Source organism: Vanessa tameamea, chromosome 3 (genome assembly GCF_037043105.1).
Source record: "Vanessa tameamea isolate UH-Manoa-2023 chromosome 3, ilVanTame1 primary haplotype, whole genome shotgun sequence".
Classification (NCBI taxonomy): Eukaryota; Metazoa; Arthropoda; class Insecta; order Lepidoptera; family Nymphalidae; genus Vanessa; species Vanessa tameamea.
Window position 1 is genome coordinate 1,855,809 of NC_087311.1, and position 26,468 is coordinate 1,882,276.

Below are 26,468 nucleotides of genomic sequence, written 5' to 3' on the forward strand. Positions count from 1 at the left end.
TAATAATACAGTTGTCTGTATTGTTGATCAAATTAATGGGTAGCGTCATACCGAACCCAAATCTCGTTAAAAATGTTGATTCTTTTAAATTTTTTTTAAACATAATAGTATCAAAGAGATATAAATTTTAGATATAATCTCGTGTTTCTATAACACGTAAAGACATTCGTCTTTACTAGCACATCGGGTGATGAGAGTGAGAAGTTCACTTGGATTAGTAGACATACTTCTGTATGACTGCAGATTTTCTAGCCCTTGACATTTACTTCGTTACTTTGGCTAGGAAGTCCTGTAATGACCACATTGTCTATTTTATTTATAAAAAAAATATGATTACCACTACATACATTGCTGATTAGTAGGTTCACTCATTATATAAGACCTTATTACATATTCGTGACTTATACAAATTATATACAAGAAATTACAGATTTTCCTAGTATTGAGTAATATTACCATAGTCAATATTATAGATAAATATTGAAAATTATATATATGCAAAAAAAAATAATATAAAAATATGATATTGACTACTAACTTCGTTGGTCTATCTTATGAAGCCACAGATTCCGAAGTGCTAGTCGTATTCAAACTGCGGGTCGTGCCCACTAAAACTTACCGATTTTTTTGTCGTGAAATTCTGTGAGACTGGACGTTGGCAGTGTGTACACTACCATACATCGAAAAGTAAAAAAAAAAATCATTTTTCCTGCGCTAGAAGTCATTCGGATAATGAGAGTCAGGAAATGTGTTCAAATGACGATTCAAAACATCTTGTAAAAGCCTACTTGAATAAAGTACATTTTGATTTTGTTTATGTTTACACTTTTGCAATTACCAATGTTATACATTCTAGATATTATTTAATTAGATTTGTAATTAATCTCATAATAAACAAATACTTTTTTTAAATGATTATGTTGTAAGTATCTATAAACGACTTTTATTAACACTCATAAAAGTTAATCCGAGCATTTACATAACTGATATACAATATTCATTTTTATTACTTTTATGTCTTTATTAAGAGTTGATCTTCGATTTGTAACGACTCAGTTCAAGTTCAAAACCGAACACGTGGCGTAATTCGGAGTATAAAATTAACATCTATCGATATCAATAAAAAATATTGTTTATGTTCATTAGTACTCTATACTTTCCTAAGCCTTTGATAGATCTGGTTGATCTGATTCTGACTAAAGAAAGTGATGTATATTAAATAACATTGCATAGAATAATTTAGACTGTGCATTCCGTTCTGTTTTTAAAATTATTCGTACGATTACGTGTTATCGTGGTAATAACATGCAGGAACATTGTACATTAAAATATGATGAAATTAATTGGTATCTTACGTTTAAAGTTGGTATTAAAATAATAATTACTTGAGGCAATTTTATGGTACATAAACGAACTCATCTCAGTGATAGTGAAAGCTTAAAACGAGCACACCGTTTGAAGCTGAGCATTTATACAATAACTTGCTGAACCGGCAAACGTTGTTTTGCTATGTAAATAATATCTAGAGAATTTCTAGTGTAGAAAAAAAATAACTCTGTAAATACAAGTAATTTCAGGACATTTATCATTCCAAAAACATTGTCACATACTCGATTATCTAAAATAAATAGCTTAGTTCTTGACAATGTAATCCAGGATAATCCTTCTCATATATATTTTAATATGGATTTCCGTTAATTGGTACTTATGGAGTTTCATGAATGTTAACTATAATTTTAAATTGCATAATTATTCTCCAAAAGTTTGTTGATGTCTTTAAGTGGCATTTGTTTTAAAAATAACATATAAAGGTAGGTATACTATACGTCATTTTAATTTAAGATATTATAGTTTTATTTGTTCACATTTATCGTATGTAAGAATTTAATTATCATATACTGGATAGATATTAACTAAAAATATTAGCCTTCGTTATTTTCGACGCATTTTTAATAATAATTATTACTCGAAGTTATTGTATTTCTAAGTAAACGAAATTTGATTAACCAATCCAGGTAAATACAATTAATTTAAGTACCTTAGCGCTTAGGAGTACTTTACCGTACTTCAATATTAAATTCACTATTTGGAATGTAGATTATTTTTAAGAGAACCGATGAAACTTTGTAATTACAATTTTTCTCAATCTTAATGAAAACCTGCATCAGAATATTTGTATATTTTATTTTGTTACTTACATAATATACATTTTGTAGTATCAACATATTGAGTAATAACACTTTATCAATGAGAACGATTTAACTAAATTTTTCTTTGATATTTATAATCGGCAGGATTCAAACTTCTAAACAATTTTATTATACAAATGAATACTTCCGTGCACCACGATCAACAAACATATATAAGACCCGAGATGGCCCAGTGGTTAGAACGCGTGCATCTTAACCGATGATTGCGGATTCAAATCCAGGCGAGCGAGCAGTTCCGCTGGTATTTGGGTGGGCATTTGGGTGTACTAGGAACTCTAGGCATCCTGGGTACCGGTGAGACTCCCGTCACGTCATGTTGAGGAAATGCGTAGTGCGTTTTTCCAGCGAGAAAAATATGACGTATTGACCTTGCGAAGACAATGTGGAATTAAAAGTCTTCAAAGTCCAAAATGAACATAGACAATATTTTTAAAATTAAAGAAGGAGTAATCCGTGTTCAATGTATGTCATACGCCAGATGCGAAGCTTAAACGAATATACACACTGCTAAGAATTCTTGAGATTCACTTGTCAACACTATCAGTAGAGTTATTCTGTAAGAATAAACTCAAAACTCATCGCCGAACACGATCGTAAAATGTCAGAAAGGTTTATGCGACAATGTCGCTTAACTCATTATTGATTATGACGTTTAAAGGATATACGCATCAAAATTGCGTACCACCGTAAGTCGGTTTTGAACATCAGTTCTTACAGAATAACACCGCTGCTAGGCCGTAGGCATGACTTGTTAAACGCTTGTTCCGATTTTGTAACCAGTCGAGAGTCGAAAGCAAGTGCCATTTGACTTTCACTATCTGCTTGTAAAGTACTAAGATTCACAATTTTATTTATATTTTTCAATTTTCACCATTATCGTCAATGACATTGAGATGATATTGGCGTATAGGTTTGAAATGGTGTGCCTACTTTTATTTGGACACGAGAAGGTCGTCTGAGGGATGACGCCATGCTCATTAATAAGAAATTTGGAACCGGAAGCTTATGTAATGTTCCGACAATGTTTAGGTTTATTAGATACAAGTATATAATTATACTTTGCCCAATGTAATCCTGTTTTTTTCAATTTATTTTCGCTATTTATTTTGTTGTTGACGAATTTCGTCGTATTGTAACACATTCAATCCCTTAAGCCAGGCTAGCTTCAGAGTTGAGTTCCAGGAAAATCCTTTTGATTTCAATATTTTCTTCGTTTTCCTAGACGCTCTTATATTTTGCAAGATCTATTTTAAATATAAGGTTTTCTGAATTCTAATACATTTTATTTAGTAAAATATAGATTCAATTATAATTAATATTTTATAAATAACAAAAATAATATAAGGCAATGTAAGTACGTATTAAAGACTACTGACTCCACCCACTCATCAGTTATTCTAACGCCAAAAAGTAGTATTCAGTATTTTATGATCTGGTTTGAAGAATGTGAGCCATTTTTTATCACTAAATTATAAATATTATTTTTTCTATAGCTTAGTTTAAATGCTGCCTAGAATGTGAAAGGCAGTCTAGTGACATAATAAATTTATATTTATTATTTTTTATGGTTATCTAGAAGTAGAAATCACCCAGTACCAAATAGTTTTCAACACGAATAAAAACTTAAATTCTAATATCATATGTAAATTACATATAGGAAATCCTGTGACAGAACGAGAAGGACTGCAAATGGCATCTAAGTTAAATTGTATGAAATTTTATTATTATTTTTTTATTTACTTAGTAGTCTAAAATAATTTATACCTTAATTACTTCTTGTACATAGCAATTTTATTTTTCAATTTATTTGTTTTTTTTTTTTATAAATAAGGATCTCAAGGAACTTCATGATGTTCGAAAGTAAGACAGCTGTTCTGTAAGAATAAACTAGACCCCAAACTACAGTAAAATAACATTAGCTATACGTCATTTTAACTATTGTCATTAGTAGCATTTTTATATCATCGTAAATAGTTTTTCATCATACTACGAGCGAGATATTAAGTTCTTACAGAATAGTACTGTGAAATTTAGCACAGAAACACATAGGCGTTTATTTATATCATTATTATTATTACATCAAAATACTTAAGCATTAAAGTATTTTATTATTTGTTGATTTAATGGCGGTTGCTCAGGTTTGAGTCTTCGACTAAGATACTACGTGTTCTAGCTCACCCAGTGGCTACTGGGCCAGCAGTCAAGTATAATAACTATACTATAATATAGATAGCATATTCTTATACAATTATATACAAAATATACTTCTTTCTATAGTAATATTGGTATTTATCAAAAATATGTAATTGAAATATAGTAAAGTCATCAAAACAAAATTAAATTGTCATCAATTCAATAAATATTTTCTATTAAGATTTTTTAATACAAAAAAAAAAAAACCAAAAACGACTAAAATCGCTTAAACATTTTTCACCTTACAAATGAGCGAAGTTAATGAATACATTGTTTTATTATTGCCGTTAATTTCGCTGTCGATGGTTTTTTTGACATTACGGAACTGATAAACGGAACGCTAACGGTACCAAAACAATCGGACCCGTTGGAATATGGGTCATTGGTCATAATATATCAATAATATAAATATATGCATATTTAAATGTTCATCGATTGTAAGGCTGAGTTCCTACCAAAGATGTGCGAGAAAGCTGAGCGATACAAAGATGCATTGGGAACCGACTTATCCGTGTATATTTTTCATATAATTCATATCTCTTTCAAACACCGTTTATGATTGAATGCAGCACAACATTTCTCGCACACATTCCTCTTTTATTTTATCACAGGCCAGGAAAATGAAGTGATATTATTGGTAGACATGTACCTCGCGTACCTCAGCCTCCTCGCACTTCTCTAGTGGAAACATAGCCTTAAGCGTGTTTCTAACGAAAGGCCTATAAATAGCGTAAATCTGTTTGACTTTTGGCACATTTTAAAAATATTGTTGAATAAATAAATTATATAATATATAGTTATTACGTATTGAAATTAATTCAGCATGTCTTAGAATTATCAGATTTGCTTATGCAAGTATATAAAATAAAAAAGTGTGGCTGTTGATTATATAATTTAATCGCTTCCCGCCCGGTTCGCTGGACATTAAATCAATTAAATTAGGAAGGGTCAACGGAAATCAAAACATTAATAGCTTATAACTGTTTACGGACGATTCCGCGTCAATTGTTCGTAGTTTTATCCTGACAATTTCAGTATTTCATTTACATACATTACAGTTAACGCGCAATGAAAATATATATTTATAAATATTTTTATATTTGAAAGAAAAAGGACCATCGCCCAAAGACAAGAAATATTAACCATTCCTTACCATAGCTGTACTACTATTCTGGGAACTAAGATCCTTTGTACATTCACTTACACTGGCTCACTCAATGATAAATAAAGTATTTTGAAATCGAATAATCACGTTTTTTGTTTAATTTGAAATACTAAATGTCACTTCTACTTATCGACGGTGAAAAAGTAATTACGAGTGAAGTAAGTATGAAGTATACAAAATCTTTTTTCAGTTGAAATGTACAACGTCTTTCGCGCTAGCTTAAAAGTTCAATATTAGTTCATAAATTCCTAAGAAAAAATAAACCTTGTGAAGAATTCTGCAAACAATTAAAACTAGCCGTCACGTGATACTAAATAATAAAATAGTAATAGTTTGTAATGAAAACGACTGTAAGAATTTTTTTTTTCTGAAATAGGTTTACCATTTTAAAAAAACATCATTAAAGTAAGGCAAACATGTTGTTTTCATCGGGTTGTCATGAGCATCGACGAACCCGGTCCACTTTGGAGCCATGTAACAGCATTTTAAATTAATGAAATTATAATTAAATAAATAAATAAATATTGGACAACATCACATACATTACTCTGATCCCAATGTAAGTAGCTAAATCTCTTGTGTTATGGAAAATCAGAAGTAACGACGGTACCACAAAACACCCAGACCCAAACATAGAAGACTAATGAACTTTTTCTACATCGACTCGGCCGGGAATCGAACCCGGGACCTCGGAGTGGCGTACCCGTGAAAACCGGTGTACACACTACTCGACCACGGAGGTTTTTATTATTATTTATATTAGTATTATTAATAAATATATATTATTATTATTAATAAATATATATATAGAGGAAAATCTTGTGAAGAGATCCTCTATAAAATTATTCAAACATTTTTTTTTTTTTGGTAAAATCATTAGAAAAAAAGTTATTATGCAAAAAAGGAAATTTTTGATAATTTTTTTTACTTTTTTGCTCATAATTTTTTAATTTGATTGGTGACAAAAAGTTACAAAAACATAATTGTAGGCAAAACGATTTGCTACAAAATATGTCTATACCAATTTTTTGTAAAATTTATATTTTCCGCAATAACGCGAAAAACGTGTTTTCATCCCTTTTTCCGAAATGGCGGCCGGGGACAAGGGCGGAAACCCAAGTTTGTGTGTTCCATAAATAAAATTGCGTCCTCTAAAAAATGTTCAGCACGTGTAACATTTCAATGGACTACGTTTGATTCATTCAATGTTACGCAAATTGTATTTCGAAATAATAGAAATAGGGACGAAGATTGACTTAAATTGACCGTTGAACGATATAGAAAATGTTTTTATTTCTATTAAACAATTCAAACTTATAATATAAGTGCTAATTTTTAAATTAAAAAATTATTAATCGCCCGCGTCTTCGCTCGCGTTTTAGGAGTTAGTCGTCTGACATAACCTCCTAAAACAACAGTAGCCTTATGTCCTTCATTGGAGTTTAAGACACTATAGCAAATTTAATTAAGTTCAGCTTTGCCGTGAAAAGGCAACAGACAGCTAGAGTTACTTTCGTATACATAATATTAGTATAGATTACTAAAACTACTAAAACTCTGACAATTTGTATTTGATATTGTAATTATATACCCGTATTCGCTTCTCTAGGCAACATTTATCGTATTTTATATAGAGCTTTAAAGCATTCTGAACGTACAGGATGTGATTGTAAAACTCTCTAATATTAAATCTATTTCAACAACGTTTATGAGATTACAAGTCTCTAGGATAATTTAATATTATTTCTTTTGAAAAAATGTTACTTAATATTTAACTTTCAAAGTATGCATATTTAATACGTTTTTAAGTTTTATTCTTCTCTATTTAAATTGAATGCTATAAAAATATAAGGTAATTTTCAACGTTCACGTAAACAGTTTTTAAATGTCTAACTATTCTTGATTTCTTAAGTATATTAATAATGTATTACTTCAACACTGAGTACGAGTTGAAATATTTACTCGAGATAAGCATATGATAATGGTGTTTTCCCGGGACTTAACCCGCAGTCTCGAATGAAAATTCATACGTTCTAATTACTGAATCATCTCGGCACTAATTGGTAGCCGGATTTACTTTACTATTGAAATTATTCACATATATAGGCTTGGTTGTAAGTATTAAGTTTTATGCCTTCAATATTGGCAAAAAAATATTCGTCTTTTGAATTGAACATTCTCTCTATTTGACCTGGAATACGATGAAAGAGTCCTTTGAGTTATTATTATTTTATACAAGAATAAAAATTATGATTGTTTACGATATATATTCCTAATTATAGGTATTTTTTTTTTTAAGAATATACTGAAGCTTCCCGGAAGGTCACCTACAGGGACCAATCTAAAGCATCCAACCCACTCAAACACATTATTTTTTTATGATATATGTTGGCGGACGAGCAAATGGACCACCTGATGATGTAAGTGGTCACCGTGATGGCAGGGCTTTGTGCAAGCCCGGTAGCTACCACTCATAAGATATTCTACCGCCAAAAAGCAATACTTAGTATTATTAAGTGTGTTCCAGTTTGCATGGTAAGTGTCCCAGTACAGGCATAAGGCGTATAACATCTTCGCATGATATATGGAATGATTAATATTTCCAACAGCACCAATGTCTATGGGCGGTGGTGACCACTTACCACAACGTAGTACATTACCCCCTTATACATCTGTATATATAATGTATAGTAATAGAAAGCGAGATGAAAATGAGGATACATAGTAATTTTGTACATAAATTGTCTATTACATAATTGTAGGCACTAACGATATGTAAACAATAGTTTTGCATAATACTCTAAAGCCTCTTAACTATCTAAGTAAAGCATACCCAATGAAACTTATTTACAATACACTTCACAAGTATCAAACTGTTACATAATATTCGAACATGCAAGTATCAAACTTGTTTAATTTTGATGTTAGAGACAAGCGAATGAAGATTATCGAATATAGTACGAATGAATAATATTTTAAAGAGGTACCTATTGAGTGTTTAAATAATTGCCTCGTTGGTCTAATGGCTAAATATAAGGTTGTAGAACCTGTGGTCCTAGGTTCAGGACTCAGGTTGGACCGATTCGATTTCCGGCGAAAAATATTCAGTCTCAGATCGAAGTCTGGTAATGGGAAGTGTTTATACTCCCGGTAAACATGTAAAGCCATCAGTGTTTCATCGAAACACTTTTCAGACAGTCAGATTTGCCGATTTGATTATGAAAATGAGAGAAAGTCTCTGTGTCTCTTTGTATAAAATACGCTTGCGCACTATACTATGTCCTGCACAGCCATTCTTACTTGAAATTAGATGCCTGCGAACTCAGGCAGGACGACATTATATATTTACTAGTCATAGTACATTTTATAAACTTTTATAAACGTATTAACAGACAAAGTTAAGAAATCCCCAATTGATAAGCAGATCATCAGAGAAATATACTCTTTCATTTCATCATTTCAGTGATTAGAACGCGTGCATCTTAACCGATGATTTTGGGTTCAAACGCAGGCAAGCACCACTGAATTTCCATGTGCTTAATTTGTTTTTATAATTCATCTCGTGCTCGGCGGTGAAGGAAAACATAGTGAGGAAACCTGCATGTGTTAAATTTCAACGAAATTCTGCCACATATATATTCCACCAACCCGCATTGGAGCAGCGTGGTGGAATATGCTCCAAGCTTTCTCCTCAAAGGGAGAGGAGGCCTTAGCCCAGCAGTGGCAAATTTACAGGCTGCTAATGTTAATGTAATTTTAATTTCATCATTTAACCTATCTAGTCCCGCTTTATGTGTGCGTTTTCCGTTTTATCAAACAGATTAATATTTATTATCATTTCAATTGACAACGCTGTGCTACTTAATAGCAAATACTATCCATAAGTTTCTATTAGTATAAATTATAGCTACACTATAATTTATTGGAATCGATGTTCTTGTAATTTTGTGGGCTTTGCATAATTATAGTAATAGAGTTTTTTTGTTATTCTCTTGTAAACTTATTTATAATTAGTAAGACAACTTCCGCTCTCTATTTCCTCGTATGCGTACGTTATTTACCTACTTTCTAAATACATATTATAAAAATTAATTCAAGTTTGTGTTCATATATTATGACACACGGTCGCATTGATTTAAATTTGTTAATTTATTAAAATATGCAATCTTCGGAAAGCCACTGAATCGTGTCAACTCTGTTACGAGCATAAATGATGAACGATAGAGACTATAATTTTTCTGATACTCAGTTAGTTATATAAATTCGTAAGATTGTGTTATATAATTTTTCGCTGCTCACAAATTGCTCGTAGAAATGATTAAATCTTTACCTTTCACTTTGTATAAATGTGTATTTGAATGACAGTCAACGGTTACTACGGTGAAATCTTTTGAATAAAATGAATTTGCCCACTGAAGACGTACATGCTCTGATCGCATTTATTTATTTATAATAGTTGTCGCCCATGACGTTCACTCGCGTTTTATGGATTATTCATCAGATAATAGGCAAATCAGTTTAGTAGTTTTGCCGCGAAAGAGCAACAGACAGACAGAGTTACTTTCTCTTTTATAATATTAGAATTGATTAAATAACATATTATATGATACTAGCTGCTACTAGCGGCTTTGCTCGCATAGAATATGAACTTAGAAAATGACGGTCTTCCAGACTAACCTATATAAGAAATGTCAATCCCTATTAAACCCTTTTGAGGTAGAATATCTAAAAACAGTAAAATACGTATTTAATCATTTTTTAATCAGTTTCCCAAAAATAAAGTTCATATTTTTAGCTTAAAAAATGACGACTTTTATAAAAACTTTCAACCCTTATTTCACCCCTGTAGGTGTAGAATATGCAGAAACACTTGAATAAGTATCTACATATTTTTAATCAGTATCCTAAAAATAAAGTTTCATGATTCTTACTTAAAAAATTATGTACTTCCATATTTCACCCCCATCATCATCGTTCAACCCTTATTTCACCCCTTTACGGGTAGAATTTACAAAATTCGCTCCTTATTGGGTGTTATGATATGTTAGTTTATAAATGTACAGCCTAAAATATAAGTTTTATGCTTCTAGTTCTTAAAATGACATACACCCAACAACTTACATCCTTTCGTCCCCCTTTTCAACCCTTTACAGCACTTTTTTCCAAATTAAAAGTAGCCTATGTCCTTTCTCAGTCTCTAGACTATTTGTGTACCAAATTTCATTTAAATCGGCCCAGGAGTTTTGGCGTGAAAGCGAGACAGACAGACAGAGTTACTTTCGCATTTATAATATTAGTATGGAAGTATGAATTGATAATTTGTATGGAAGTATGGATTGATAAATGATGTGTAACTAACCGATTTTGGTCATTCTCATATAAATAGGAAGTCATTTAATAATGTATCAAAACTAGCGAATTTTGGTCGACGATTTATTCAAAATAAAGTGTGATAAATAAATAATAAAACATAAATATTATTGAATATTTGTTTACAAATATAAATGAGTTTGTTTAAAAATTAAATCTAAATTTAAATGAAGTCATTACATTGATTGCTCATCCTGAAGCTAAATGGAACCATATAATCGTCGGCTTTAATAAAGTTCACCGAATAAATAAACGATCTGACAAAACCAAAGGAAAGGAAAGAAAAATGTATTTATTCGTCTGATCTACACACTCCCTTTTTTTCCTTTTCTCTTATTTACTGGTTAGAAGTAAAATATATTGGATTTAAAGTCTTAAGTCGAAACGCGAGTACAATATCAATGTTAGTATAGATTCGGAATGTTTTTAACACAGTAGGAATACACACTGTTGCGTTACAATATATTTATGTCACAACAATATTATGTATATTCACAGTAACAGTGATCACTTTAATATAATCAGTGATAATCATTGAATGTTCACGAGACGTAAGGATAAGCTTATAACGCCAAGTTTATACCTCTGCAAAGTCAATTTCTTCTTGGGGCAAGCTATCCATTTCTATAATAAAATTCCGCAGATGTTTTTAGCTTTGCCGATTCATGAATTCAAATAATTTGTTAAAATTACGTTAATAAAAAAAACATATTATTCGATACAGGATACATACATAGATGATGAAGATGAAAGGCACGGAGCTAATACTTGTTGACATCCAGGCAGGGATATTATATACATATATAATTGTATTTGGCTGACATAACTTTGTATTTTAAATTTTGAAAAAGAGTAAATACTGAGCTTATTGCCAGTTTTTCTCGGTAGAATCTAAATTGACCGAAACTGTTAACTATTAACCGAACCCGTGCCGGTCGGAGCTTCACTTAATATACTTTGTAAAGTGACGATTCAAAAGTGCTTGTAAAAGCCTATTTGAATAAAGTATTTTTTTTATTTTGATTTGACTATTTATCATTTATTCAAGATAATTCAAAATTAATATTATTTTTAAGGTTTATCGTACAAAGCAAAATTATACTTACCTACCTATCTTATATTTAACTATCTTGTTGGTTCCGTGACAAGCTTATTAATATATGGTATTATATTCGGGAGCATGGATTCTAACCCTAAAAAACTCTCATAGACAATTGGACGGTAAAATATTTTATAAGTTAGTAATTGAATATAGTTTTTCACTATTCAGGGAACAATATGAAATATATATATGAATAGCGCCTACAAAAAAATGTGTGCAATAAATCGCAGCAAAGTAATTGCTTCTTTAGTAATAAATTCAAACCGATGATTTTATTACATTGTTTGTACTGAAAAATAAAACCATAAATTAAATAATAAATATAAAGTGACTACCAACTTAGTGATACATAAAAAAATTAACATTATTCAAGGCATTTTGACGCACACACACACAAAAATATACGAACAGCATCAAATATTAAATCTGTATATTTAAAATGAATATCATCGAATACTCTTTTACTATTCGTCAGAATAAGTTGACTATAAATTATTTGTAAAGGACAATCGATATTGTCGGTGGTATTTTTTTCCTTAGACTATCATAAGTCATCGCAAACCTGTCTGTATCGGAATCAGAATATTCGACGTCGATATTTCGAGCGTCGTTCAGTTCTGCGGTTAATTAGAAGGTACATACATCCAAATTGGCATCTAAAAAAATTGGTGTACTCAATAAGACACAATACTTCCACCCACCGGCTAAAACTGTACAAGTCGCAAATTCGGGTTCACATGGAGTACTGCTCTCAATGTGAACTGGAGCTTCTCAGTACCAGCTACTTTCATTAGAACGTATTGAAGGTACAGTAATTATTATCTACAAATAAGTCCTTTCCGCCCTGCTTGATCCTTTGGCTTTGCGCAGACATGTTGGATGACTCTGCATCTTTTACCGCACTTTCACAGGGTATCGCAGTCATTGAATTTCATCTTCGGACATCCAACTGATTTCCAAACTTCATCCTCTCCACCGCCATGTCCGGAAATCAATCACAACGCGATCGCGAAGTTTTAAATCGTATCGTTTCTACAGACCTCGTGATACGACTTAGGTATCATTAAGACAAGAACCTACCCATTTCTTAAAGGCAGATGTCCATTGGAGGTGACAGTCACTTTCCATAAGGTGAGCCATATACACGTTTGTCGTCTAAGATATAAATACCTACATTAAAAGAAACCTTTTTAAAAACAAGCTTTTATTTAAATGCGCTAAAAAGAAACTAATGGCTAAACATTTTTTACTTTTTAGTAATTAAACTCGCATTCGTATTTTCATAAGTCCTTCATTTGATATCCATATTATAGGCAAGCACTAAAAACTTACTCCGTCGTATTTGTTTACAGTGACGTCACTTTATTTTTTAACTTATTCTCAGTAAACCCTTTTGATACTCATATTGTAGAATTAATTGAAAATATTATCCGCCGTCTTGGCAGTTCCGCCATGCAGGATTTAGAATGACGTCAAATAGTTAACCATTCATTGTCATCCAGACTGAACGTGTATACAAAATTTCAGCTCAATCGGTTAACGATATCGGCTTCAAAATTGAGTTGCAAGATTTCACACTTAAATACTTACATTGCAAGTTAAATAAAAGCTTGTAAAAAAGTGAGCCTAATGTTTGTATACATAAACCGATAAACAGATTTGAATTATTCAGTAGTCCAGACCAAGTTACGTTAATACTCCTAATTATATGCCTTTCGCATCTAATAAAGTCTCACCATCTCAGCAATCGCTCGGTCCTATGGCTTTCGGTACATCGCCATACAATTATGACCAGTCACAGTCACGTGACAGAGTTTTCATTTTACCAATTTTGCTAGCTATAGAACATGATAATATATATTTTATTTTGTTATTCAAAGATAATATGCCGACTAAACTCGATCCATAGCACGCTGAATTTTTAGTTCCGCGGTTAGTTTCCAAGTTTCGCTACCGTTATTTCACTAAACACTTTTTAATATTTAAAGCTTTAAATATATTAAAAAAAAACGTAAAATTTTCTACGTAATTGTAATATAAAATCAAATATTTTGGTCAAGAAATAATTATATTAAATTGATTTTGTACAATCGAAATATTAGTTTTGTGAGTTCTTCAATATCTTATCAGTGGCTCAAGAGATAATACAATATAGTAACAGAATATCCCACTGCTGGGCTAAGGTCTCTTCTTCCTTAAAGGAGAAGGTTTGGAACTGAATCCACTATGAGATGAGAAGATGAGACACATGCTTAAGCGCGGATTAGCACACTGGATGTATTTTTTGTTTTGTTTTTAACGTGGCTGCTTCTTTAATTGCAGGCTGTATCACTATCATTTTTAAAATTACTAATTACTATGTAGCAAAGCAAGTTCTGTACCATCTTTTAAATATTAAATATTAAAAATAGAATCTCGTAAAGAAATATTTATATATTATACTACAATCCCGCACAGCAAACAAGTTTTTTATATAATGTGAAAAATAAACGTCACTTTTAATAAAACACAGGATTATGACTTTATCCGGGCATACACAATCCCACGCGGACTGACGTAAATACGTTTTTAACCCTAAAGTGGACGTTGTGTTAAATGATTTTATACTTAAAATAAACGGAATTGTATATCACACATTTGCATTTTTTATGTAATGTAAATGTCACAAATTTGCCTTAAGTTTGAATAAGAGAGTTGAGTCTTGGTTTTTAGGCTTATCAAGAATGATTGCTCAAAAAATATCAATCAATATCTGGTAACTAACTGAACATTACATTACATTAACAGCTTGTAAATTTCCCACTGCTGGGCTAAGGCCTCCTCTCCCTTTTGAGAAGAAGGTTTGGAGCATATTCCACCACGCTGCTCCAATGCGGGTTGGTGGAATACACATGTGGCAGAATTTCGTGGAAATTAGACACATGCAGGTTTCCTCACGATGTGTCCCTTCACCGCCGAGCACAAGATGAATTATAAACACAAATTAAGCACATGCAAATTCAGTGGTGCTTGCCTGGGTTTGATCCCGAAATCATCGGTTAAGATGCACGCATTCTAACCACTGGGCCATCTCGGCTCTTAACTAACTAAAAATGTTGTTTAATTGGAACTCCCAAACTGTAACCAGTTTTGGGAGTTTAAAATAAAAAGGCAAATTTTAATTATGGAGTAAATTTTGTAAATACAAATTAAGGTAATTTTGTTGTACCGAAACACGATACATTACAGTTTTATAAATTAATTTGGTTATATTAATTGCCTAAATTAATCTGTATACAAAAATTATCGTAGCTAAACTCAGCGCAGCCGGTCAACAGGGATAAAAGGTCGTTTGAATAATCAATTTGCCTTTTTAATATTAATGCAAAAAGTTAAATTTTTGAAAATTAATAATTAGGCGCTACTAAATAATTTAGAGGAACGTTCCAGGCTAATAATTTTGATGTATTTAATATTTATTCACAGTAATGTTCAGATAGCCATTACATTATTTTCACGATATTTAATACAAGCTGTGTTTATCTATAAAAAGATATACAATTATCATCCTGTTAATGTTATGTATCTTTGTAATATTGTAATTTTTTTGGTAATCCTTGATGATTGGTGATGTTTTTTTTTTTAATTAATATACATTTTATTTATATTGTACTGTATTAAGAACGATGTTACAAAAACCCTATAGTAAATTATGCTGTTCTGTTCTGCCTCCATCCAATAAAGTTGCCGCAATGCCCGATGATGCAAGGGCCAATGCGATGCCATTATTTGATCGTATTTCGCCGAGAATTAGCGAAATAAGGAGTGTCTTGCCAGTTCCACCTGATGCATCTAAAAAGAAGAACCCACCTTGTCTTGCTGAAACTGCAAGCATAACGCAGTCGTAAATGGTTCTTTGTTCCTTATTCATTAGTAGGACATTGCGAGTAATAATCGTCGCCATTTCTACTGTGCTGTACTGCAGTTCACGATTCATTTCAGTGTTCATTAAATCAGTTTCATCTCGATTTGGCGAATTCATACCGAAATGATTGAGTGGTAGCAAGCATACATTCCCACTGGTTGTCATCTTCTAGTAAGCCGAGTGCAAGGCAAATACAATGATTCAACTGGTGAGCCTTGCTTAATGGGTATCCATTGTTTTATTTGAGCCCATGTGAAATAGCGTGGTACTTGTGAATAAAGTACGTGCAAAGGCACCAAAATCATAGGCACGATTAGATAATTTAAAAAAAATTAGTGAGTGTAGTTTTTGGTGGATTTATAGCACGATCAATCGCTGTCTCGTTCGTGAAATATACATGCTGACTATTTTCAGGAGGGCTAACTGAACAACTGCTGGATCCCGTTCATGAATCGGAAAACCAAAGGCCAATTTGGTAGAGCGTTATTTCATTGCTTTTATTCACTAGAGGAGCACTCACATTGGTATTTTCCACTCTAAACACAGTCATGTCACTGTCTTTATAGACATACTTGCAAATGTATTTGGTGCTCTTCACAGAACTGCAGAACTCAACATTAATATGAGCATTGTATGTTTTGCTCAGCAGGGGCGAATATGGCACGACCCAACGGTTGTCAATATCAATGTCTGTGTTGCTGATGTTTTTAATAAATGATTATCCGCCATTATCGGGATTTCTTCGACGATATATTGGATAGTCGTCGACATTTGTGATTGTATCGTTAGTGAAATATTTAGGGTTTTTTTTGTACATTTTCGATCTGCCATGCAAAGCGATGAATGATTAAAAGTACCGCATTGGCCATGAATCATGTTTACTGTAACAATATCAAACAGCAATTGATCAGTAAAAAGAGCGAGAATTTCTCCAGAAATTATACTATGTATATCTTCAGGACGGATTTTGTCGATTAACCAAATCAAAATGTGGGCATGAGGTAATCCTCGCTTTTGCCACACCGAATACAGCCAGCAACGCGTGAAACCGAATAAATGTAATTTAGTAATAAAATTTATTAAAGACTTCAGCTTTTGTCTAAACACACGTGCTGTAATGACATGACGATGTATTACATTTTGGCCAGGCAACAACAGAGATGTAACCTCTAGCCATTTTAGATTACATGTGAACGTGATAAATAAACACGGTCGCCCATATTCGCGCACGAAAGTCAGAGCATCCTGTAAATACTCTTGTATATGACGTGGACTGCCTACGTACAATGATGGTAGAATTTTAAAAGAGGTTACCAATTTCGGTGGCGGCGCCGTTGTTGACAATAGTGACACCGAGCGGAATAAAAAATGATAAAGTTATTAAAATTACTATTAAAAAGCAGGAGTTGGTGATAGAAGAGTGAAAATTTAGAGTTGTATGTATTTTTGAATGCCACATAATAAAAAATAAAAATAATATCCAAAAAATAAAAATAAATGTGTTGGGTTGGACACCCCTTATCACTTAGGGGTTTGAAAGATAGATAGTAGCCGATTCTCAGATTTACTGAATTTGCATAAAAAAAATCATAAGAATCGGTCGAGCCGTTTCGGAGGAGTATAGGAACGAACATTGTGACACGAGAATTTTATATATTAGATAAAAAATCCGACCACAATGGCTGGTTCAAAATGAATTTCATATCAAACGTGATGGTAGGAATGAATACTACTACTACAAGTACCAATAACTTTAAGTTATTTCGAATATATCTTATCTTATGGGTCTGCGTGCAGTTACATCAGCCAATATTTGGTTTGGTTATTTATGAGAAAATCCTGCCAACATGTTGAGTACTTTACAATTTATTTTTTATTGTTATATTGTAACGAATGTTGTTTATATAGTGTTAATTCATATTTACAAATCGGCTTTATTAATAAATGTTGCATGGCGAGTACAGTTATTGAGTCTCTCTTTTTCAACTTTTTCAATGCGATAGAAAAAGACAAAGAATTATATAGTTATGAAAAACAGCTTTACAACATAGTGAGATAAAGACAGTCTATGTTATAATAGTGGAATTGTAAACACGATTTTAATGTAAAACCATGAAAACTGTTTTTTTCATATTTATTCTTATTTTCTACTAATAAAAAAAAAGTTAAGTTTAGGCAGTACCAACCCTTTGAACGTCTCTCGCAGGCCAGTGTTATTATTTTAAAAAAAGCACTAATGCGTAATCATGTAGTAATGTTACGGCTTTGAATCATTTTGTAGTATAATTTTATACACGCATATAATAATGAGCATTTTTTTTTTTTAAATTAAATCCTTTGTCATTTATTTCTCTAATATTTTTTCTTTCGTTCACTACGTTTATCTAAAAACTTGTTTGTACGAATATACATAAAATGAACGGTCAATATAAGTGAAGTGTGTGATAAATTTTATAGGTTAATGATATCCGAATTTTATAGACATAAAATGATCTATGTAACTTAAATCTCTGAAGAATAATAGGCTATTGGAGTGTACTGAAAAACAAAGCAAGTTAGTACTTGTACAAAATAAAATAAGGTTTAGTTTTGTTTGAACATGATTAAAAGAAATGTTTAAATGTGATTTACTTTCATAAAATGTATTAATATGGAAACATTTTCCTTAATTCGCAATGATATCCGATAGTTAAAAACAATTTCATTATCTATTCAAGGAAAACGTTCAAACGCGAAGTTCCTGAAATAACTTCGTGATTATTGAATTGATAAAAATAGTAAAAAGAAGTATCATAAACTTCTATCGCTAATTGTTCATAAACACACATTTTATGTAAAATGCACGACTAAAACTTACTTTAATATTATGGTCCTACCTTCATGAGTAAAAAAACAATATTTTATTAGAAAAGAAATACTCGTAAAGTTAGTAAACAACAAATATGTGTGTGTGTATGTAGCGCCATATAGCAATACTCAGTATTTTTGTGTTCCAGTATGAGGGTGAGTGAGCCAGTGTAACTAAACCCACGAGAGATATCAAATCTTAGCTCCCGTGGTTCGTGGCGCATTAGCGAAGTTAGGAATGGTAAAAAACTTACATCACTGTTTTCTATGGGAGGCGGGGACCGCTTACCGTCAGGTCTATTTGCCCGTCTGTCTACCTATACCATAAGAAACAGGAAAGTCTTTAATTATAGTTCATGAATGGCGGGAGAATATCTGATAACTGAGTGCTACCTATCTAGACGGAATAGCCCTACCTAGCCATAGCACCAATCTAGGAAACCAAAATACATTTAACTTATGCCAGATTTATTATACGATATTCCAACACCTCCGGTGATAGTTTAGGTGTTACTACACTGGCACACTCATCTTTTATATAGTAAACAATGCATGATATTCTCCTTAACTATTTGGGCAAGGATTGCCAATTTCAAAGGTTAGCCATTAAAATTGGCATCGACTAGTCTAGCCAAGTATATAGGATACTTTATAGTGCACAAGGAACTGGAATGGTTGATACGTATGTATGTACGAATGATGAGTAAATAAATTAAAATTAGTACAGTAACCTTTTTATGTTACCATGGCATCTCAAATGAAAAATTTAATCTCGTATTGTTGAAGATTGCACAGTACTAAAGATTAGTCAGTGGATGTAGATTGCAAAATCTGATTTATGTGTTGGTTCGTCACATTTATCGGAGGTTACCTTGATATATCAAAATGTTACGAAAACGAGATCTATCTCTAGATTTGAAATAACTAAGTTCGATGACATTAAATTAAACTCAAGGGCAATAAAAGAAAAATTCAAGTTTCTTGCTTCAACTTAATATTCCGATATAGTAGCTGAGGAGTAAATCGTCGGCCTGGCTGTTTTCAAATCGAATAACAGATTAAAAAAAAATAATAACTAGAAATTTGTCGGTCTTCAAAATGTTTACTTACGCGTCTTTCAAACTTTCAATGATTAACGATCCATAGTGTTTTATATATGTTGATATTTATTTGTTTGATTTCTGAAAACTTTAATTTGGAAACATTAATTACAAGGTCTAACCACCTCATCATTACCAATTCTAATTCAGAATAAATTAATTAACCCGAAATAGTGGTAGTAGCAGAAAATTTATATTATGTATATATTCTAAAAGTTATTTTTGTATATTTATTAATGAATATACAACGTCTAGACACATCTCTTTCATACATACGATGGTCTCTACATAGAGATTATCAGGAAGACATAAGTTGTTTTAGAAATGTATATTTATATTATATTTGAATGATTAAGAAACTAGCTTCATTACATCCAAACGAAATGAAACCACTTGATCCCAAGGGCATGTCTATGCAATAGTTTTGCAAAAGAATAATATTATCTACTTCTTCTAAGACAACTACATTATACCAATGTCAATCTCAATCGTCAATGTATATCTTAAAACGAGTAATGGAAATTATTGATTCTAGGCATTTTGAAATAAATAATATATTTTTGATATTTTGTACAAAATAAGTCGTGTCTGAGTTATTTCTTTACAAAATGAGACTACATTTTTACATTCTTATTTTTCTTGTACACAAGCCTTCTAACATGATGAATACCTTCCCACACTACAATGCTTATCATCATTTAATGCAGTAGGTTAACTCAACTAAAGCGCTACTTATCAGTAGAGCTGTTGTGTAAGAACAATCTCGGCACTCAACGCGGACTACAACCGTGAAATGTCAGAAAGTTGGTTTAGAAACATTTCACGGATGACATACGAAGTGAATTCTTACACAATTGCATTACTGGTCCTTGTTATTGTTATTCTTTAATGGTATTCGTAGGCCACCTATTGGTAAGTGGACACCACCGCCCATAGTCATTGAAGCTGTAAGAAATATTAACTATTCTTATATTGCCAATACTCCATCAACCTTAGGAACCAATATGTTATGTTCCTAGTGCCAGCATTTACACTGGCTCACTCTCTCTTCAAAACGGAACACAAAAATTCTAAGTTTTGCTTTTTGGTGATAGAACATCTGATGAGTGGTTGATACATGCCCAGGGCTTGCACAAAGCTCTACCACAAAGTGATATCCAACATTTTGTACTGAAGACAATATTGGGTTTATGGATTATGGACATACTCGTAGATATATTAATAACTTGATTACCTCAACTTCGGTCGATCCTAGCATAAGCATGACCTATTTTCAGTTAACGTAAATACTAATAAAGAGCACCCTTATGTCGCCTCGTGTTTGACGTATCCAACATGTTGCCTGAATATATCTCAATCGGTAATTTCGTTCAGACGTTACAAGATAACTGACAACCGCAGCATCGATTGTACTCCGTTGTAACAAAATAAAAAAAATATACTTTTTTCAAGTAGGCTTTTGCAAGCACTTTTGTATCGTCATTTAACAAACTATATTAAGTGAAGCTACTACCGGTTCGGAATGTAGATTCTACCGAGAAAAACCGACAAACAACTCAGAGTGCAAAGTGTCATCAGCAAAACACTTATCTGGATTGGATTCGACCCTCGACTTTGAAAATGTCGTCTACCCATATTATCGCTGAATTAATTTGATTTATTTAGGAAACAGCAACATGTTTATTTAAATCCACATTTCGTATCGCAAATAAAAATCTGTCATCAACAGAAATCAAACCTATAGATTCGGATGCCCGGCGATTCGATTCGGCGACCCAACCCGGCTTCAAAATCAAAATCAAAATAGTCTTTATTCAAGTAAAGCAAATTCAAAATATTCTTTGTTAAATTCAACGTAAAGCTACCACCGGTTTAAAAAGTAGATACTACCGAGAAGAACCGGCAGGAAACTCAGTAGATACTTTTTTTCCAACACTTTAATAACCGAGTATGTCAGAAGAGTATAAATAAATTTATATATGTATATCTTGACTAGAAATCAACAGATATTAAGTCCACGTTTTTTTATCTTTAATACAATCTTTTATTGAGTAATAGTTATGCCTTATTTGTCAATCTTTTTTTAGATAATTTTTAAAAATTTTTTAATAAGCTAAGTTGAAACTTCCTAAGTTATCCATTCATTAATAAAGAAAATTATATGGTATAATTATTATTTATATCTTAAAAACACTTAGGAACTATATAGTTTAATTTACATTAATAGGCCACCTAAGGCTAAGGCCACCTCTCCCTTTGAGGAGAAGGTTTGGAGCATATTCCACCACGCTGTTCTAATGCGGGTTGTGTAACACATGTGGCAGAATTTCGTTGAAATTAGACACATGCAGGGTTTCCTATGATGTTTTCCTTCACCGCCGAGCACGAGGTAAATTATAAACACAAATTAAGCACATGAAAAATCTGTTGCGCTTGCCTGGTTTTGAACCCTCAATCATCGGTTAAGATTCTAACGCCTTCTAACCAATGGGCTATTGGCTTAATATAGCTAAATACCAATGAAAAAATCATAATTTACATATGACCCAACATACAAACAAACAAATTTTATCTCTTTATAATTCTACATTTTCGATTTTTTATTTTTTCCATATTTTATCAAATAGTAATTTGTCAAGAATATATTTTAAAAACTAATTTGTTGACTTGATTTCGTAATAATATGCTTAAGATAATTGAGTATTAAAACTTTTAATGTAAAACGTGGCGCTAGACGTAGCCAGAGGATTATGTAATAGAAAACTCGTAAAAAGCTGTAATAGTACTTTATCTGAAAAACTAAATTTATAAGATTACATTGTAATGATATTATGTATTTCTTAACTTTTAAAATATTTAATCAAAATATTGAAATGTTCTAGAAAAGGTACTACACGAGCTATAAGAATTTAGTTCTAAAGCAAATCAAAAATACTTTATACAAGCACTTTCGAATAGTCATTTATCAGAATTGATTTGAATTTAAATCTAACATCGGTTTGGAAAGTAGATTCTACTAGGAGAACCATCAAGAAACTCAATAGGTACTTAGGAAAGTGACATTTATGCCATTGAAATATATCTAAAAATAAAAATATCCTGTGTTAATTAATAAGTTTGTTTTTCTAACGATCGACAAGCTTATGAATTGATTTTTCATATTATTGCGTATTAAACTTCTTCGCAGGAGAGGATTAGACAGTGATAGTGGACTCTCTTGCGTTTATTGAAAAATGACTCATTTAATGTCTTTAATCTTACTACCTTTTGTTAATATCTGTGAACTGGTCGGCATATGGGCCATCTGAAAATAAGTATTCTCCATCACCCATAGTCCATAGCCATTCCTTACAAATTTTGGAACTATATTATATACGCATACAAGCGATCCGCCCCGGCTTCGCACGGGTGAAATGCTGATACAGAATTGGTGACAATGTTCATAGTTTTTCAGTCATTAGACAATACAAACCGCTATGTCCCTGTGTATGAAATCTGTAATATCTTCGAAAATATTCATTTAAATTACATGCTGTAGAGGGCCATATTGATCTATATTAAATGCACAATGTACTTAAGGATAAGGACTAATGCTGTATTGCTTAAAATCGCTTCAAAAATAAGTCATTATTTCTCGTAAAAACTAAAGGATAAAAAATGGTTGTTGTGGGTTATCCCTAAGAGATAGACATATACCATCGCGGAATTTTTTGAAGACCTTTATAAGATGTACAATACTGTACTATATTATATTGATCTATCTCGTAGGATTATTTACGACATCGCTTCATAAACCTCTAAAATTATCAGTGTTACTCTACGAAATTGTGCATGTATTATACATATAAACCTTCCTCTTGAATCAATATATCTATTAAAAGAACCGCATCAAAATCCGTTGTGTAATTTTAAAGATTTAAACATAAATAGAGACAAACAGCGGTAAGCGACGTTGTTTTATACTATGTAATGATGAAGCAGGCTTTCTCCTCCGAACCTCAGATCTTTTAGAAGTTTCAGTCGTCAACTAATATATTTCTGCTACAACTATAGTTAATGAGTGTCTGAACGCGTTTCTGTAGTATTTGCTCGCTTTGTTGAGTTTGTTTTTCATCTATTGTATTAAGATAGGCAGACTGTCAAGTGGACCACCTGATGATAAGTGGTCACCACGGCCTATAGACAACGGCATTGTAAGATATGTTAACAATTCCTTACATCGCCAATGCGCCACCAAAATTGAGGGTCAAGATGTTATGTCCTTCGTGCCTATAGTCAAACTAGGTCACTGACCCTTCAAATCGGATCACAAAAGTACCAAGTATTAATAGCATTACCTCATCAACTCATATTCTCTTTCATTTTTTTTTCTTCGCTTATCATGATCATGATGTCATTGACCTCACTTTCGTTTTAGAATCAGCTTCGATGTGGGTTGGCAACATCCTCGTCAATCCTTCTCTCCGCATACGTATAATATGTGCAAAATATATATATGTCTATATAATATGACAGCCATAAAAAAGAGTAAATTTCTTATATATTATCTCTTTACTCGGATCGAAGTATAATTCAAGTATCAACATTGTGTTCAATATTAATTGTCAAATACAATTATGACTTAAAATATAATTCCAATTGCTACAAAACCAATATTATTACGTCAGCAAGCAATAAATCAATGAATATTATCATTCCTTGCGTTGACACTTTATGACGTTGCCGATGGCTTGCTAATGTGATCAATTTAATTTACGAACGTAATAATAATTATTATAATATCTGCAATCCAAGATTTTAATCGACCTTGTTAATATATGTGGCCTGGTTCTAAAAGGTCCAATGCCAACCACATTTTGCCATTTGCCAAATCGTTTGTGCTAAAACTTCTTATCTTAAATAATAACAAAAATATTTATCTATTATAAAGTCAAGAAAGTTTTCACTTTTGCATTAAAACATGGGGTTAACTTGATAATGAGTGTTAAAAATAAGAATTATATGTATGTATATATAAATCTCATATAATTATATTCTAAATATAGTATAACACACACTAGGAATATTATTGTGAAATAAAGGTTTTAAGGGTAAAAAAAAATGGTAAAAAATCATCCATTGATGAGCATTTGCATTTCTGCCATTAAATTTTTCAATCATAAAATCTTTTGAGATTTTCCCTAAATTTTGAGTTTCAGATTTAGTTTGTTTTTCCTCAAGTAATTTTTATAATAGTTTTTCCAATGTTTGATAAACTAAACTGGAAGATTTGTCCTTTATCTAAATATTTCTTAGATATCTCCTATGTTAAGGTTATCCAAATATTTCTTGTCTGGTGCCTTTTATTTCATGTTTTTCTCACCTTGGCATAATTGGAAGTATTTATAATTACTTGATGTAAACTTGCAGGCTGGTATTCGTCCGGTATACCGAAAACTTGTCCAGTAGGTGCACCTATTGAGGTTATGCAAATTATATATATTTTCCATCCGCTGAAGCTTTTACAGCAAAGTCAAACCTCAACTTCTCCATAGTTATTTAAATATTTGCAGAAAATGTTGTTTTATAATGGTATTTAAGTGAAACAAAGACGTAATTGTGTTTTTCTGTAAGGACAAAAAAATTGTTTTTTATTGACAACAATTTGAGTAAAATACATTGATTTTCACTTATATCAAATTACTAACTCACCTGTAAGGACAAAAAAACAACATTTAAAGCCTTTATTTCAATGTGAAAAACCACCTTTACACACAAATTCCGAATGACAGTCCCAGTGCCATCTCCCACATGGATAAGGCGGCAAACTCAGAAACAGATAATAAAGACAAATTACACTATAATGTAGTGATTTTCTTTACATATATAGTGCTTATATATGTACTATAAGCTCTGTAACAATATTTTTACTTTTTCTTATTGTATTAGTACATATTTTTAAAAAAAAACAGTAACTGGCATGGGAGACATTTTTTTTTGTATGAAGCTAATTTCCGGCAATTATCTTGTCAACAGAATAGTTGTTCATTATAAAATTAAAAAAAAAAATTAATTAATTAATTAAAATTTGTGTGTAATAGTATATTTTAAAAGTAACTCTTTTTAGAGATAACAGACATAGGGTATAAAAAAATAAGTATCACCTCTGCGCCATTTTAAAATGAAATATAATATTTTTAAGTTTTATAATCCGATATACATTTTTAATGATCTGTATCCAAGCGTAAGCATTCTGTCATTAATAAATATTTTGAATTTAATAATAATTTTTTTTTTTTTTTTAATTAAACACATAATTTAGTATGAAGCTGTACAAAGTGTTAGAAATGCAAAACAGAAATGAGGCTACTCTCGGAAAAAAACTGCAATTAACTGAGGTAACCAAGATGTAATGAAAATGAACTACGAGGGTAATTGGAAAACACGTCCGAAGCAAACGGTGCACTAAAACGAATCATAATTTACTCGACACGGGTCAAGGTTAACTTATTGCCGTAAATAGCCTTTTAAGTAGATAGTAATTACATATTACATTTTTACCCTTATTATTTTTAATGGGCCAATATAGCCCAGTCGT

General features: G+C 31.7%; 1 protein-coding gene across 1 annotated transcript in view; it reads left to right on the forward strand.

Annotated features, from left to right (window-relative positions):
• Nucleotides 1-26,468, forward strand: part of LOC113395457 (proton-coupled amino acid transporter-like protein CG1139) — a 225,368-nt gene that overhangs the window by 156,175 nt on the left and 42,725 nt on the right. The gene's annotated exons all lie outside the window — the stretch shown is intronic.